Source organism: Hibiscus syriacus, unplaced genomic scaffold (genome assembly GCF_006381635.1).
Source record: "Hibiscus syriacus cultivar Baekdansim isolate YM2019G1 unplaced genomic scaffold, ASM638163v2 tig00016004_pilon, whole genome shotgun sequence".
Lineage (NCBI taxonomy): Eukaryota > Viridiplantae > Streptophyta > Magnoliopsida > Malvales > Malvaceae > Hibiscus > Hibiscus syriacus.
In genome coordinates, this window is record NW_024062379.1 from 807470 (window position 1) to 825965 (window position 18496).

General features: G+C 35.2%; 1 pseudogene; it reads right to left on the reverse strand.

Moving 5' to 3' along the window:
- Positions 1-10277: 10277 nt before the first annotated feature.
- Positions 10278-18285, reverse strand: LOC120208168 (annotated as a pseudogene).
- Between the last annotated feature and the right edge of the window lie 211 nt (positions 18286-18496).

The window sequence follows — 18496 nt, forward strand, 5'->3', positions numbered from 1 at the left end:
GCTATGAGGTTATCGCTACAAAGTTGTCAAATATTCTTATTTAATTATGTGGATAATTAGACTTTCATAGTCGAGAGAGAAAATGTTCCATTGCTCGAAATTATTTAAAGGATCTGGAAAGTTACATGGATTTTCTCAAGAAGGAAATGAAAGATTTTAAAATAAAAGTATTCTATTTAACTTAATCTCAAGTGAGATGATAACAGTAAACCCTAACGGGTCATAATGTAGAGATGAGTTGAACATGTAGTAAACAATTGATAAAGATTCTAGGGTCTATGTTCCTGGTGAACCTGATGAAATTATCAATTGATGAGTTAAAATCATATTGAATATAAGTTGTTTGTCTCTAGAGACGATTATTTCAGAAAGATATATATATATATAGCTTTTATGGTTAAGGTGATAGATACTCAAATAATTAAAGTAGAATAGTTGGATAATTTGACAAAATTTTGGAAATTTATAGTTGTCTTCTTAGGTAAATTTATTGAGTTACCTCCATATAGAAAGGTGGAATTCAAGGTTAATAGTTATTAAGATATTGAACATGTTTCTATGATTTAGTATTAAATGACTTATGTGAGTGAAAAGAATTAGAGACTCAATTATAAGAGTTGATTGATCAAAGTTTTATCAACTCGAATATTTCATTTTGGGAAATATGTGCGTTATTAGCGAAAAGAAAGATAAATCTATGTGGTTATACATAGATTTTTACAGTTAAATAAAACTCTTCGAGAGAAGAACTTGTTTTCCAGACTATTCAAATGTTGAAACTTTGGTTAGCAAAGATGGTTTCTTCTGATCATGTTGTTTTGGCATAAGTTACAAGAGTAAATCTTAAGAAAAAAACTCATGTTGTAGTAAACTAGAAACTACCAATGAATGATTCTGAAGTTTGGATTTCTTTGGGGCTTGCTGTTTACTATCGAAGGTTAGTGAAAAACTTTTCGACGTTAGCTTTGCTGCTAACTGAGTTTTAAGGAAATATATGTCTTTTTGGTAGAATGAAAAAGGGTCAAGAGAGTTTTGAAATACTAAAGAGGATTGTAACAAAGATACCAGTGTTTATATAACTTGAGTTGGGTAAAGATTATGTGGTTTTACTAATGCATCTATCAACGTTTAGGAAGTGTGCTTATGCACAAAGGTAAGTTTGTGGCATATGCCTCAATTAAGTTAAAGACTCACAATAAGAAATTATCTTTGCATGATTTGGAGTCGGCCATAGTCAAATACCTTAAAAGATTTGATGTCATTAATTATATAGTGAGCAGTACTATAGTTGTGTTAATTAGAAAAGTCTTATGCCGATTTAAAGAGAAATATAGTTGAGTAGCAAGAAAGTGATAAAGTTTTTCTGAAAGTATCACGTTGGAAGGAGGTATTGCGGTTTCGACTGAGTTCGAGAATTATTGAACCTTGATAGATTTTATTAGTTAGCTTTTGTCTCCTGAAAAGGAAAAGACCTATATTGTTTTCATGTGTCATTGCGTATTAATGATCAATCAAATCCATTGTATGTTCTTACATTGGGAAATGGAGATTCTATTAAAAATTGAATTATGAAAAAGAACCAATACAGATTTGAACTAGAGAAATCCAAAAAACGCATAACAAAACGATTTCTCTAGTTGAAGTATTGTGGTAAACACATAAAGTCTTTAAATTTGAAAACGAATTTTCTTAAGGGGAGAATTGTAATACCCCAATTATCATGTAAGTGAATTTATTAAAAAGATTTAAATTGTGAGGATTTAGTTGATTAAATGGTAAAAGATGAGGAAATGATTTTGAATAGTGTTTAGGCTAATTTGTGACAATAGATAAATTAAGAGGGCACTTTGGTCTTTTAAAAGGGAAATGAATTTAAAATATATCCCTATTAGGGATTTAAAAAGGGGAAAGAGAGGAAAGTAAACTATCTCTCTCTTTTCTCTTTTTCTCGTGGAAAGGCTCTACTCTATAGCAAAGGTGAGTTTTCAAATTGTTAGTTTATCCTTTCGATTTTGGTTGGTTATTGAAGCCTTAAGTATGATAGAATCTTAAGGAAGGTTTAGATGAGATTCAAATTATGAGATAGAGGAAATAATGGAGAATTTAGAAAAACAGTTTTGAAATGATATGTTAATACATGAGTATTAATTGATGTTTATTGATAGAATTGACTTGTCAAAGAGGTAAATGAGAGATTAGAAGCATTGGATTAGTTTAAAAACAAGTTAGAAATCTTGGTGTGATTCTTAGAATCAAAATATCATGAGGGATACTAGATGATTAAAGTATCTAAATGAAGAAAAGTTAGTATGGATAAGTAGAGAAGAGTTACATAGTATTGTTGGCAGTAAACATGAGGAAATTTGATCCCATTTGTGTAATATTCAAGTGGAAAACTAGAAAATATGGTCATAGGTATCGGTACTGATAGAACAGTACTGATACTATAGGCTAAAATGTGATGAATTAACTGAATAGTATCGATACTGATTAAATCAGTATCGATATCGAAGAGGGAGTATCGATATCGAAGGGGGAGTATCGATACCGAAGGGAAGGTATCGATACCATTTTGAAACAGAATGGAAAAATGGTATTGATACCATAGGAGGGTATCGGTACCATAGTATAGTATGGTAGGGGTATCGATACTGATGAGCTAGAAATTGTAAGATAGGCTGATATCGTTGTAGAAAAGTTAATAATAAGTACTTTTGAGTAATGTTTAAGTGTAATTGTTAGAAAACATACTAACAAATCATATTGTACATGTATTTAATGGATATGGAAAAGATCGAAATCAAACTCTTAAGTCAAGAAAAAAGGTAAAGGCCAAGTTCAAGAGTAATCAACTTTGTGTTGAGGATACCAAAGTGAGGCAAGCCATGTGAGTACATTTATTGTATGCAATCTAGATGAAGACGATTCGTAATGAGTCAAGTTAGAATATTTAAATTTTAATGTATGTTATACAATAGTTAATATGTTTTTATGTAATGTATGGAAATGATGTTGTGAATGAGTTTTAGAGTATGAACTGCTCTGAAACGAATGGACAAAATAATAATGTGTATGGGTGCATTATCGGTATTAAAGGATGCCAAAATAATAATGCATATGGGTTCATTATCAGCATGAAAGGATGCCAAAATAATAATGCATATGGGTGCATTATCGGTATGAAAGGATGCAATAACTAAAAATACATGAACGGATGCATTAAGGCATGAAAGTATGACATAACCAAAAATGTATGAACGAATGCATTAATGCATGAAAGGATGCCATAACCAAAAATGTATAATTGGATGTATTAAGACATAAAAGGATGCTATAACTATAAATGTATGAATGCATTTAGGCATAAAAGAATGCCATGAATGAAATTAACGAATAGTTACTAAAAAATGAAAAGCAAAAATGTATAAGAATGAAAGGTATAATGGACATATTAAGGATGTTTATGATAAGAATTATGAAAGAAGTTCGGTTTCAATAACAAGGGTTTATCTAATCCTTATGGATGATACGAATTAGCTCAAAAACTAAGAAATTCATAATAAGTTTATAAATTTTCGTATTGGTAGTGGGTGTGCAACCCATGTAAATTATAGAAATGTATGGGGAATGATTGTTTTGGCACTACAGGTGTAAACTATATAATTTATAATGAAATTAAATTGTTAATGGATAATATGAATAATTATTAGAGAAGGATTTGGTTAAAAATAAAAGATTAATGGCCAAGTTGTGCATTTGGCAGAAAGGTGTCAGTCATTCAAGTTAGATGAAATGTTAAATGCAATTGCGTAAAAGATTAAAGGAAGAATAATGAATTTTGATATAAACGGTGCATAAGTGGTAGAAAGGATTCTTTATATATATGTATAAAATGTACATAAATGCATAATTGGTAAGAATGGATGTCATAAAGGAAATGTAAACAATACATAGTGGGAATGAAAGGAGGCCCTAAATGAAAATACAAAATGGTGTGTTAAAAGTATTTAAGGTGACGCCCATAATGATTATGAAAGATACATGATCAATTGGCTCTTTGATGCAACACATGTACAATATTGTCTCATTTAAGGTACATAGGGAAAATAAAGAATAATAGGAAAAATATGCAGAAGGATAAGTATGTTGGGTCTACTAAGAATAATTCTGATGAATGCATGAAAGAATTATAGTTTAACTGGAAAAGGCTTATATGTTCCTTATGGATTATGAAATTTAATTCGTTACTCAATAGTAATAAAATACTTGTATAAATTGTCTTATCTTTACAATATTATGTCTCACTAAGTAAATACTTAATGTGTGATGCTTCTATGACTAGGTAAATGACAAGGAAAATCAAATAAGGAGTGCAACAGTAGTAACGGATAACATCAATTAAGGTTGATTCGTCAGTAACTATAGGACAATTTGGTTTGTTTTGTAAAAAAAATTTAGTATAACCTCTTATCATATTTTAATTAATGTTTTTCTTTATATTTATAATGTTAAGTCTTAAGAAAATCTGGAAACAAAATTTTTACGGGTTTTTCTAAAGGGAAATATTTTAAAAGTGATGTGACATCTGTATTTTGTGTGCAGAAAGGTATACAGGATATGGGTGTTACAGGGGTGCACAACATCAGGGCTACTTTGAACCTCACTAAGGATAACCTCTCTCAAATCTGCATCATCAGGCACACAATATCGACCCTTGAAGAATAAAACTCTATCATGGTTAAAAGCATAATATAAGGTCGTCCCTTGTTCAACTTGCTCAAAGATGGGAAGCAAGGAACTATCAAGAGGATGCTTGGCCTTAATCTCCTCGACCAAGGTCAGCTTGACCTACAATTCTGCTAACAGAACGCCATCATCATATAACTTCAATCTGGCAAATTAGGACCTCAAATCAGCTATCGCCTTCAGGCTGAAAACATTTGCAACAACATTAACTTTACCCTGATGTTAGTCAATCTCATAATCATAATCCTTCAGAAGCTCTAGCCAAAGAAGCTTCCTTAGATCAAGTTCCTTCTGGGTCAGAAGATACTTCAAACTCTTGTGATCCATAAAACTGTAACACTTCTCTCCAAAGAGATAATATCTCTAGATCTTTAAAGTAAAGATCATAGCTGCCAACTCCAAATTATGGGTCGGATAATTACACTCATGCAGCCTCAACTGATGGGATGCATAAGTGACTACTCTCCATTCCTACATCAGTACACAACCAAGTCCAAAGTGTGAAGCATTACTATACACTGTAAAATCTTTCCCGGGCTCAGGTTGAGTTAAAACTGGAGCTTGAGTCAAAGCCATCTTCAATTTATCAAAACTCTCATACTATTCATCACCCTAATCAAACGGAACACTCTTCCTCAACAACTTCATCAAAAGAGCAGCAATGATCGAGAAGCCCTCAACAAAGCGTCTGTAATATTCGATTAAGCCCAAGAAACTGTAGATCTCAGAGACATTCTTGGGTCACTTCTAACTCAAAATAACCTCAATCTTACTCAGATCGACCTGAATGACTTTCTTATAAACAATATGCCCAAGAAACGACACTTCCCGAAGCCATAACTCACACTTGCTTAGCTTGGCATACAAACGATGCTCTTTTGATGTCTGCAGAACAATCCTCGAGTGCTTGTCATACTCTGCCTCAGTATGGGAATAGACTAGAATACCATCAATGAAAATCACTATAATTGATCTAGGTAGGGCCGAAACACACGATTCATCAGGTCCATAAAAGCTACGGGAGCATTCGTTAGACCAAAAGGCATCACTAGGAACTCAAAATGCCCATATCTAATGAGGATGATAATCTTCGCAACACCTAAACCCTTAATTTTCAACTGGTAGTATCCCGAGCGAAGATCAATCTTTGAAAATATAGTAGCTCCTCATAACTGATCGAATAAGTCATCAATCCTGGGCAGTGGATATTTATTCTTAACCGTCACCTTATTCAACTTTCGGTAATCGATGCATAGCTTAAGTGATCCATCATTCTTTTTCACAAACAGGACTGAAGCTCCCCAAGGTGATGTACTATGTCTGATGAATTCTCAATCAAGTAATTCCTACAAATAAACCTTCAGCTCCTTAAGTTCATTTGGGTCCATGCAATAGGGTGCCATGGAAACAAGCGCAGATCCGAGACAAGTCTCAATCTCAAACTCTACCTCTCTATCAGGAAGTAACCCTGACAACTCATACGGAAATACATCGAGAAACTCACTAACTGTATGAATCTCCTCAATCATGGACAAGGAGCCTTTCATGTTTGAGATACAGGCAATGATAATCTTATATCCCTTCCAGATCATCCGGTCAACAACCAAAGTCGATACTATATTGGAGAGATAGCCACGACACTCACCAACTAACATAACAGTCCAACCATCATAAGTTTTCAAAGTATCTCTCCTGTAGTCGCAATCCAAACTGACCTTGTGTTCATTCAACTAATCTATCCCCAAAATCAGATCGAACTCCTCTAAAGGAAGCTCTATAAGGTCAGCGGGAAAAATTTTACCCTGAACCTCTAGAGGACAGCGACCAAATACCTTATTTACAACCACTAATTGTCCTACTAAATTGATAACCGTAACAACACTCTCAGAGTCCTCAATAGGAATCTGAAGACCTCGAGATACCAAACTTGAAACATATGAGTGGATTGAGCCATTTTCTAGTAATGTAAAGTATGGAACAAAATAAATAATAAATGTACCTACAGTAACCTTTGGCTCATCTCTATCATCCCAACATCTGGTGGCATACACCAAAGCTGGATGTCTGGCCTCTGATACTACTGGCCCTATGCTCTACTATAAATGTGCTCTATTGTCTGCCCTGTAAGCTGATTTGAAAGTCTTTCCCTAGCTACAATATCTAGATGGGGTCTGAACCGAAGCTTGAGAATGCGTGGGAGTATGGGTAGCTATCCGCTCTGACGAGGCTAATTGTGGACAATTCCTCCAGAAATGACCACTTGATCTACAATGGAAATTGGTACACGTCTTCTTACGGAACTCTGCTCCATGTCGATTTCCATAAAAGTCACAAAGGGGCATCTGAGGCAAATCGATGAACCACCACGACTAACAGCTGAGGGTGGAGGTGTTGTAGGCCTAGAACTGGTATTGCTCATCTGGGGGTTGAAGTACGAGTTCTTTTCTCAGGAAGCGCAGAATACTTACTCGGGTCGGATGACTTCCTAGGCCGCTCTCGATTAACACAATCTTTAACATGAGCCAAGGCCTCCACCTTCTCAGCATCCTTTGCTCTATTCACCATAACATCAAGTATCTATCTCGACATCTATTTCTCTTGGTGGTAACCAGACTAGTACCATATTTCAACATTTTGAAGAGTTCTATCTCATGCTCAGAAATTGACATGTCTCTATGTATCAATTCTTGGAACTGCTACTGCCTCTCATCCAAATAATGCTCTCCAAGAAAATGCTTCCTTTAGCGCTATTTAAAGAAATCCCATGTCACATGGTCAATGGGAACACTGCTCACTACTGACTTCCACCAGGTGTGGGCATTCTCATCAAGCATCACAACGGCTCCTAAATATCTATTCACTAGACCCAAACCCAACTGATCCATATATCTCTTAGTATCACAGAGCCAGTCTTCAATTTCAGTAGGAGCTCCTCCAGTTAGACATCCAAAAGTGATGACCACATTAACAATCAAGGTCTAAGTATTCGAGACCTCAAGGACGACACGAGCAGTTCTGATCACACCCTAAATCAGTTGTAGAATCTGCCTACCGAGAGTCTCATCTAGCACCATTCTCGTAGGCTCAGAACTAGTGTATGAAGCTCCTCTAACAGGGGTCATCATATCTATATGAGGAGCAGGTGGCGAGTCTAATGTAGAATCATCTATGGAGTTAGTAAACCTAGTAGCTCGATCTCGCCCGTGACCAGGTCGACGACCTCATCTAGCACTCATCGAGAAGGATCTTAATTTAAACAAAAGGTAAACTTAGGGTTAGATTTGACACTTAAGTACTGGACACATTTAACTTATAAAAACAGGTGACATGGACTTACATAAATTTGTAAAACATTTTCAAAATAGTGTAAAATTTTATGTAGGACCCACTCACCGTGCGAGGTTTAAAAAGAAAATTATATGATACCAAATAAATGTAACCCCTAGACTCAACCTATGCATTTCAACTAGGTCTAACATATTACATTAAAATTTCCCAAAACATTTTGATAATTTAAAACTGTATTATAAATATTTTTTTTAACAAAAAGGACTTAGTTAATATCGATGAAATCAACAAGTAAATATGAACCTTCAGTGAATGAGTAAAATAAGACATCATAAATCCACAATACAATAAAGATCATAAGAACAAGTATTTAAAATTAATGGAACATGTCATTGTAAATAAAACATTTTGAAAGATAGAAACATTACAAAAAAAATGCTTTGTAAGAATGTGTCGATCCTCTAAGTACCTGGTTCAAGGTGCCTATCCAAAAGTATCTGAAAGGGGAAAACATTTTAAAAATAGTGAGCTAGGTGGCTCAGTTTGTCCCAATAGTGCAAATAAATTGTAATGGAGAAATAATTAAGTAATAGTTCAGTAAAATATCATAAATATCGTAGTGAAAATAAATTTAAAAAATTGAAGTCACCCTTATCCTGTACACCATATGAAATTACCCATAACTATTTTCATAGGGCTTACCTTATACCAGTGGGTATAAGGATCCAACCTAAGGGAACATCTTGGGGCCCGAGAGCCTACCCAAGGGTCACATTAGGTCCGTAAGGAATTACCAGCTTGATTAGAGCTAAACCTACATACTCCAGTGTCCTACCCAAATTAGTATCTCAAATAAACAATTCGCACAGTAAGCAGTAAATTCCATGAATCCATAATCGACATAATCATATTTATAGTGAAAACAATTAACCAGATAACATATTTCAATCAATCACAGTTCATAAGTAATCAACCAGTAAATCAGTAAGTCATTAATCTTAGTGAAAACATATTTCATAAGAGATAAAATAATCATGTAGCACATAGGGAATACACCTCGCAAAATGGAATCAGAGAGCAAATCTACTGAGCACCGACCTTACCACACTCTACAGCAGTGCTCAAACCTAATTAATAGTAAACTGAGTTAATATTGAAGTAATATTCTAATCTCGGAATTCATAAGGATCACAAGTCATACGAGTGACTGCTAGCTCACGAGGTCGAACTGATAGAGAGGAGCTATGTCGAGCTACCGAACGATCGGGAGAGTCTCTTGTACCTTCAAATAATAATATCATATCAGTCTCTAAACTTAATTTAATTATTCGTAAATAAAAAACTTAAGTACATATGCATGCTCGGGTTTGACGGTTAATTTGGAAGCTTTTAGGTTTGAATTTGGCAAAAACAAACTTTGAATTCAGACTCATGACGTCGAAAAACATAAAATATGACTTTTCAAAATTTTTGACTTTTTGGGTCAAAGTCAATGGGTTGACTCAGATGAGTTGATTCAGACGAGTTGACTCAGTCTAGGTTGACTCAGTTCAGGTCAGTTTGACTAAACCAGTTCAGTCTGACTAGATCTATTTCAGACGTCTCCTGGACTGAAAAATGAGCCCCACATACGCTGTCCGCACATGGCGACGCATGCGACGGTGACAGGGGCCATTTTTACCGGCTGATTTATCCCCATTCATAAACACGCACAAATTAACCAATATTGACCCCCAAATTCTCAGTAAACTATCTCCAAGGTCACTGGAAATGATTCAAAACTTACCTATACCGTTGAGGAAGAAAACGACGACCAAAGAACAATCCACGGGTTGGGTTATGAGTGGCCAGGGATGGCGAACACAACCTCAGCAGTGGTGAGGTGAAGCAACACCTTGATCGGTCAAAATCGTGTGGAAATCGAGTAAGATTTAGGGTTTTTGTCAAAGCTTCATGGTGGGTTTTATGATGAATGACACCGATTTTGGATGAGGCGTTTGAGAGGTTTTGTTCGCCGGTCAATGACGAGCCTAACTGGGGTGGTGGCACGAGATGCGACGACCAAACGGTGGTGAATTCGGGGTGGAAAGGGACAGAGCACGACTGGGCTAGGGATTTGGCTCAGTTTAATTTGGGGGGTTTTGGGCTTATCGGTTTCTTAATCGATTATATATATATATATATATATATATATATATACCATCAACTATACCCTAGCCTAAATGGTTAGGGTATGGGTAGCCTTACCATGGATCAGGGGTTTGAAACCCTTCATCCACAAGTCCCTGAACTTTTCAAAGTTTCAAAATCAAGATGCAAATTTCTAAAACTTGAAATTTAGTCCATTAAATTTACTTAAATTAATTCTAAGTTTTAATTTTTCTTTTATTTTAAAAGTGGGGTTATTACAAATTTTATGAACATGACTCACGTATGATGGCAAGGTGGCATTATGGACCATAAAAGAAATGCAATAAATTGGATGATGTTAACTTTCCTGATGTTATTGCTTCATGTCATAGCGGTTGTCGTTTATGCTTTTAGTAACAACAAGATGGTTAATGCAGTAGCAATAGTCGAGATGAGGCGTCCAGTATTTTCTAAAAGCTTGTGATGAATTGACTCAGTTTTGTATTCTATTATAGGATAAATATTGGTACTCTCCAAAATTAGATATTGGCAAGGGTTGAGTAACTACTTGGTGCTTGTTGTGATAAGGGATAGAACAAAGGGGAGTTGGGGATACTCGTCATTTTAAAAATTTTAAATTATTATTCATTTTAGATATTTTCTTTGTATTTTCTATTAACAAGATGTTTTTTTGTCCCCTAAAATTGTATAAATTTGTCCCCAACAAAAAAATTTACATATGTGTCCTTAGTAATGATGTTTTCTTAGGAAGATAAAAAGATGTTGGGTAATCAACTTTTATCCTGACTTGTACGACGGTCTTAAAAAATGCAATGACATCTCTGATAGAATTTACATATGCTAGAAACATAACCAATCGATCCAAACTATACGCGAATCCCCCTGCAAAAATACAGATAAATAACAAGTGAACTTTTATTCCAGATCGAAAGAGGTTTGTTTTTTGGCCTAAGCATGTCATACCATGTGGAGGAGCACCCATGTCTATAGCTTCCAGAAGATAGCCAAACTTATCTTCAGCCTGTAAATAACATAAAACAACATTATTTGGACAGGGAGACAATTGAGAACTCAAACAAAGTATAATCTTCGTTTTTCTAAGATCCAGAAGTTTTCTGGTTTATATGTTCTTCTACGACGGTATGTATAGGATCAGACTATTAAATTCACACTAATTAGATGACAGAATCATCCACTACCTTGGTTTTCTTGGCGGCAACAATAACTGCAATAGGAAGATATCTAATGGGACACGAGAGTTACATAGTTACATGGTACAATTGGTATCCATAGATTTATAAATTCTTGAATAGATCAAGGTTCTTCTCACCTGTTCAGGAGAGATGCCAATACTTTCTGTTGGACCTTGCGTTTATAAATTCTAAAATTTCCTCCACCAATCTGAAAGCGCATAATATAAATACCTCAACTCCTTTGTAAACCATGTCATACGCTAGGGCACGTGTGGAAGAAAGATCTCCCATGTCTTCAGGGTTTGGTGCAGTAAATGGATGATGTAAGGGCTACAATATAAGTAAAAGTAAATTTTCAACAAGCAGGTGCAAACAGCAAATACTGTTAAACTTCCATATATATATATATATATATATTATAAAAAATTTAACAATCTAAACCTTCTATATATATTACTTTAACAAACTAAAGCTTTCACCAAGTTATGTTGCATAAACACAATAACACATGTGAAAACAAAAAGAACAAATTTTAAACTATATCTACTTATATTTTGACACAACAAAGAGAACTTACAATACCAAAGAAAACTTAATCTTAAAATGCAGCTACTCTGTTAATTATTCAAAAATGATAGAATTAAACATTGATATAATAGCAAACTAGCATAGGAATTAATAGTAAGATGTACAAAGGGGAGTATGTCACACAAAAATGCCAAAATATCCAAAGACATAATAAGAGCATGACACAAACCTCAAGTCTCTGCTCTGAATCATTCCACTCGAACATTGGGAAATCAGTCACGCACAAAATTGAATGCCTAGACTGCAATTCAAAATTGAAGCAAATACTTAATTTCAGAAAAAACAATAAGAAGAAAGCAACAAATATATATATCGGATAACTGATCAGGAACTTACGTGGTCAACCAAACCCAGTTAGTGGGCCATGAAAACCCTAAGTGGATCTAAGGTTCTACTAACTGATGTAGGATGACCCACTACAAACAAGATCAGATTACCTGGTTATGCAGAGCATTTTCTAAAAAATTATTCTCTTTTTGTTGGACCTAAACTAGATACCAGTGCAAGAATTCCTTCAATCTCTCCCACAAGAATAATAAAAACCATCAAAACCATATTTACAAATAGAAAATCATTTTTTTTGAAGGAGGAGATGTTCACATCTCAACTATATAAAGGATATTCCTATTTACCATCATCCAAGACCTTAAGGTAGGGTAAACCCTTTGCACCAGACTTGATTGCCTCATTGTAAACATCACCTTTCTTGAGTGCTGTGTTTGAAAATCTTTTAGCACCCGAAGGCACACATATTATTTTGATGATTCCTCCATTTTTTAATGTGTCTGCAAAGAGCCTGGAGGGGGAGTCTATGAAGACATTAGATACCTGCATCTCCAGCCGGAGGCAAAAAAACAGCAAATATAAGACAATAAAGTAAAACTTTAAAAACTAGACAATATGTGCCAAGTAAGAACTGGTCAATGGCCGTTACATTTTTCAACTCTAGATCAAATTTGATATCCGGAAAATCAGAACCATATCAATCCATTGCCTCAGCATATGTCGGGTTAGGTAGCCCGATGCCTTTAATCTCTAGAAAGACCTGCATTATATAAGCTTTCTTAACCGTCCTACAATGAGAAGATACTAAAATGATCTGAAATTCTTGTGAAAGCATAAACACTAATTCTTTCCTTGATTTTGGTAGGGTCAAAGCTATATATGCTGAAATAGACTTTGACAATGGTTATACTCCATCGAATCAAATGGTAATGATAATATATGCCTTATTGACAATGATTGTATAAGTTGCCAAAAATATACCCAAATGAGTCTTTGGAAGAAGACAATGAAAAAACTATGAAGGAATCGATGGGGCTGCGACCTCTCTTCTCAAATGAATTTGGTCCCTGTAAATTTATATTTTTTAGATGAATCTAATAAATCTATATATTTGGTCCCTATAAATTTATATATCTTTTAAATGACCCTAATAAATTTATATTTTTTAAATAATTCATAATAAATGAGGGTGAGTTCTATCCTTGAAAGATGATGAGTTTTATTCAAGAGCTGATTACTATATCCAAAGCTAAGAAGATTCAAGTCAATCTATAATGTAAGGCTTCATTCAATCTTACATCAATGGGCTGAACCATTAATACATCATGGGCTGAACCATGAAGGCACAAAGGAGGAAAATCTTTGATCATGTAAAAATTATTATTATTATGTATAAGATTTTCCACACCCCAAATTTTCAATATTAATTTTACTATTTTAATTGAGGGACTAAAATGAATAATTTTTAAGATTTTTGAGTCAAATTCGAAAGTTTGAGAAGTTTAGGGACTAGTCCTATAATTTCACCATAACCTATTTGAACCCAGAAGTAAAAACCCCGTAATCTATACTTCCCAAGTGTGAGTGAACCCGTGTAATCCCTAACCCCAAACCACACCCCACCGATTATCGCCTCAATCTGCCGCCACCGTTCGATCGTCCCAGCTCATGCAGCCACCACCATTTAATTCGTCATTGATCTACGAACAAACCCCATATTCCACCACTCAAAGTGGCCACCGATTGTCGCGATTAAGTCGTAAAAGTCTCAAAATTTCTAAACTTTCAAAATGTCATTTCCCTTGATTTCGGTTGATCAAGATATCGCCTCACCTCACCGCCGTGCCCATTAGCCTCGTCTTCATTGTGCACACAAAACCCGCCTAGTGCGATGCGCCGTCATCGCCGTTCATCATCGAGGTAAGTTCCCTATTTAATTTCAAAAACTTTGGTGTATTATTGCTGCAAATTAGGATTGATTTTTTTTTTTTGTTAAATTGAAGTGTGTATAAGATCTGGGAAGAATTGGTCAGTTGAAATAGCCCCCGTCGTCCCGCATGAGCCACCACATGTCAACAGTGTGTGCGGGATTCGTCTGCTAGTCCAGGAAGCTTCTGGAATCGGCCTAGCCGGACCAAATCGGTCCAGTCAAACCGGGTCAGTTTGACACAAACCGAGTCTATCCAACTAGACCCATTGACTTTGACCCGACCCGTTGAACGTTGATTGGTCTAACCATTGACTTTGACCAGTTTAAACGTTAACTTTAACTTTGACCAAAAAAGTCAAATTTTCCAAAAAGTCATATTTTATGTTTTTCGACGTCCTGAGTTCGAAATCCGATTTGCCAAATTCGCACTAGGTAAGACGTTTTTCAATGTTTTATCTTCATAATCAAATTTGGGTTTCCAATTAAGTTCATTTTCTGACGTAAATTCGTTTGCTATGTATCTGAGGAATTATTGGACATTAAATTCAAGTTCGAGAGTGATCGAATGGAGTTTAAATTTTTGATCGATTGAGCACAAAAATCGAGGTAATACTCTACTACCTTTTTTATGCTTTTCGGAACACATTGATAATTGGTAAATGCATGAATGGAAATAATTGCTCCATGGGATGTATTTAATTATCATTAAACTCAAATTGAATTTGGAATAAAGACGGAACATTGTATAAGACACAGACAACTCATAAAAGAAATAGGTAGATTGATCGGAAATAAATCTAAGTCAGTGATTTAATCAATAAATCAATCAATCTCGGGACTCATAAATTCTAATTAATCTCGTTAAAGTTTAAATATCATAAATGATTGGATAAGAAATAACGAAAATACCGGTATGATATAAAACATAAGGATTTTCCGAGAAAGTGAAAATAATCATGTTAATCGATCATGATGCTTGAGAATGTAAAAGACAAATTTTCTAATTCCTGAGCGAACACCCAGAGGCTAAATTATCGAAAGTACCTTACACGTATGAATTTCTTGTAATGACAAAGTTGAACTGAATGGAATTACTATACATATTTGAATTGTTAAAAATGATAGAATTACTTTAGAAACTCCTAAGTGACTAGGATAAACTTAAATACTAATTTATTTAAGTACCCCAATGACCTTGAATTAAGCGAATAACTTGGATAAGTCTAGAAACACTGATAATCTTATATGTTGTACCATGCATAAGGGTTTTGAACCATGAATCAAGCACGTCGACATTTCCTGATATTGTTGCAATGTAGAAATGAAATAAAGACCATTGGAATATATGTTCGCCTCCCTAAGATCCATTCAACGATATTTTGAAGATAATCAATTGAAAAGAGTTGTATGTATTAAAGAGTGAATACCCTTGAAGTGTAACGATTTGACCAATTGTCAGGTATTATTGATGGGATTTGTACAGTTCGAGTTAACTCGATATTCCGATAGATTGACACAAATATTAAATGCCCTAAATCTTCGTTTCTCCCTTATTAGCTCAAATCATTAAGAATTCTCCAATAACCTAACACCCAAAATGCCTCTGATTTCTTGAATAGTGGAATTACTCCTATCATAACTAGAAAAAAAACAACTATGATGCATAGGATTCTGAATACCTTTCTTATTACATAGTGCCTCCGAAAAATATCCGAATAATATATGATCCTGTTAAATCACGTTCCGAATAATTGATGAATCTTTAAACTATCAAACCCTTTTATGGGGAACTCATTTATAAATTTAATCAATTTACAGAAGTTTCATGACTCCCTATCTGATAAATACAAATCACCTTCAGAATATAAATGAATCCTCTAGTGTGTTCCCTATGTGTTATATGATTGTTTTATCTATTCTGAAATGTGTTTTACTGAGATTTCTGAGTTACTAAAGTTGTAAAATATGCATGTCTGATTCTTGATCTCTGGATATTGCTTCTACTGAATTGATATGTCTAAACTTTTATTTCATGCTACCTCTGGTTACTGTCTGAAAAATGTTTTCTTTATGGTACTCTGGGATCTGGTATAAAGTATCTACAGGTTCAGTTCAGTCAAATTGATAATTCCTTAGATAGGTTCAGACAGATCAAGCTGGTAATTCCTTATGGAGGCGACTCTTGGGTGGGCTCCTGGGCCTAATGGGCCTAATGTTAATACCTTATAAACCCTAAGGCACTCCCTTAGGGTGGTTTCTCTGCTGGGTGGATAGGGTAAGTCCTTATGGGCCTACGGCCACTCCCCTCAAGTGGGTACCTATGCTTCGGCTAGGGTAAGACCTTATGGACCTAAAGTGCTCCCTTAGGTTGGAATCTATGCCCTTTGGGCCTAGGGTTAGTCCTTATGGATGCAGTTATGGGGAATTGCATATTGGCGTTTGGTTAGAGGGTTTTACTATAGTTTTTAAAAATATGTTTTAAACTACTAATGTTTTAAAATGATATGTACATTTTCACTGGTTTGTAGGAACATACTAGACACCATATTCTGATCTCCTGAACCTAGTCCTCCGAACCTTTACTCTAAACCGAAAACTTCGTTTCTTTTACTACCTTAAATATCAGTGGGACCTCAGCTCATTACAAAAATTTGTAGATATATGAATAAATAAGGAAAATTATGCTTACCTATGACCTGCATATCCTTCAGCATCACTTGGTAGTACTGTATTACTGAGCTTTCCAAAGCTCACTCTGTTACTCACTATTTCAAGTTAAAAGAATTGAATCAGTGTAACTGTCGACATCAATAAATGAGTTCCACCGGCATTGCTTGTGGAGTACGGTGCATGTGTTTAAGGGCATGTTGGTGGTATTCTGTTTTTATATCCGAGTCTAAAATGTTTATGATTTTATTCATGTTTATAACATATGAATATTTTTCTGAATTTTTATTATTATAAATTGTTTATGATTTTACAGGTTTAACATAAATTTTAAATTTTTTGAGATTTTTACTATGGGTCACTCCTATGGCTTTAATGTGACACCCCAAATCGAATCAGGTCACTCGTATCGGTTTGTGGGTGGTACATTTAGTGGTATCTAAACTTAGGTTGATTAAAGTTTTCTAGGTAGATCAGTCGGTCGACTATCATAGGATGTCTGGTCAGTACATGCCCCTAGACTATAACTGTACTTCTTTAAGTTAGAACTCCAAAGTCGATATCTTCTCTGTACTAGGCTAACCTAAGTTTTCTATCCATTAGGGCTCGACCTATGCATAAAGGAATACTAGTAATGTTTGTCCAAATTCTGTAGGGATATGTTACCGCTCTATGAACCTAGCCTCGTAGCAAGGTCGAATTGATTCCACAAAGATAATTATGTTCAAATTCTTTTATTAGGATGAGGGAGAGTTTTGACGAGAAAGTATACTCAGCTGGTTAAGGATTAGTAGAGGACTCGTACTTTTGTAAAAGCTACTTGAAGATATTGAAAAATTGTTGGAAGCATCACTTCTGTATTTCTGTGGCTTGAATGAATTTCGAGGACGAAATTCTTTTAAGGGGAGGAGAATTGTCACACACCAATTTTTCAATATTAATTTTATTATTTTAATTGAGGGACTAAAATGAATAATTTTGAAGATTTCTGAGTCAAATTCAAAAGTTTGAGAAGTTCATAGACTAATCTTATAATTTCAACATAACCTATTTGAACCCAAAATTAAAAACCCAGAAACCCATTTTCCCCGAGTGTGAGTGAGCTCGTGTAATCCCTAACCCCAAACTACACCCCGTCGGTCATTGCCTCATTCTGTCATTGTCCTAATACCCCAGTTCGTGTCACCACCACCATTCGGTTCGTCGTTGACCGATGAACAAGACCCTCATATTCCCCCACCGAAAGCAGCCACTGATCGTTGCGATTAAGTCATCAAAGTCTAGTCATTTCTAAACTTTTGACACTTCGAATTTCCCTTGATTTTGACTGATCGAGATATTGTCTCACCTCACCACCATGCCCATCATCCTCGTCGTCATTGTGCGCACAAAACCCGCCCAGTGTGACTCGCCGTTGTCACCTCCACTGCCATCCATCATCGGGGTAAGTTCCCGATTTAATTTCAGAAACTTTGGCGTATTATTGCTGCAAATTGGGATTGATTTTTGGTTAAATTGAAGTGTATAGAAGATCAAAGAATAATTTGCCAGTCGAAACAACCCTCGTTGTCCCCGAACATGCCGCCACACACCGACAGTGCACGTGGGATTTGTTTGCCAGTCCAGGAAGCTTTTGGAACCGACCCAT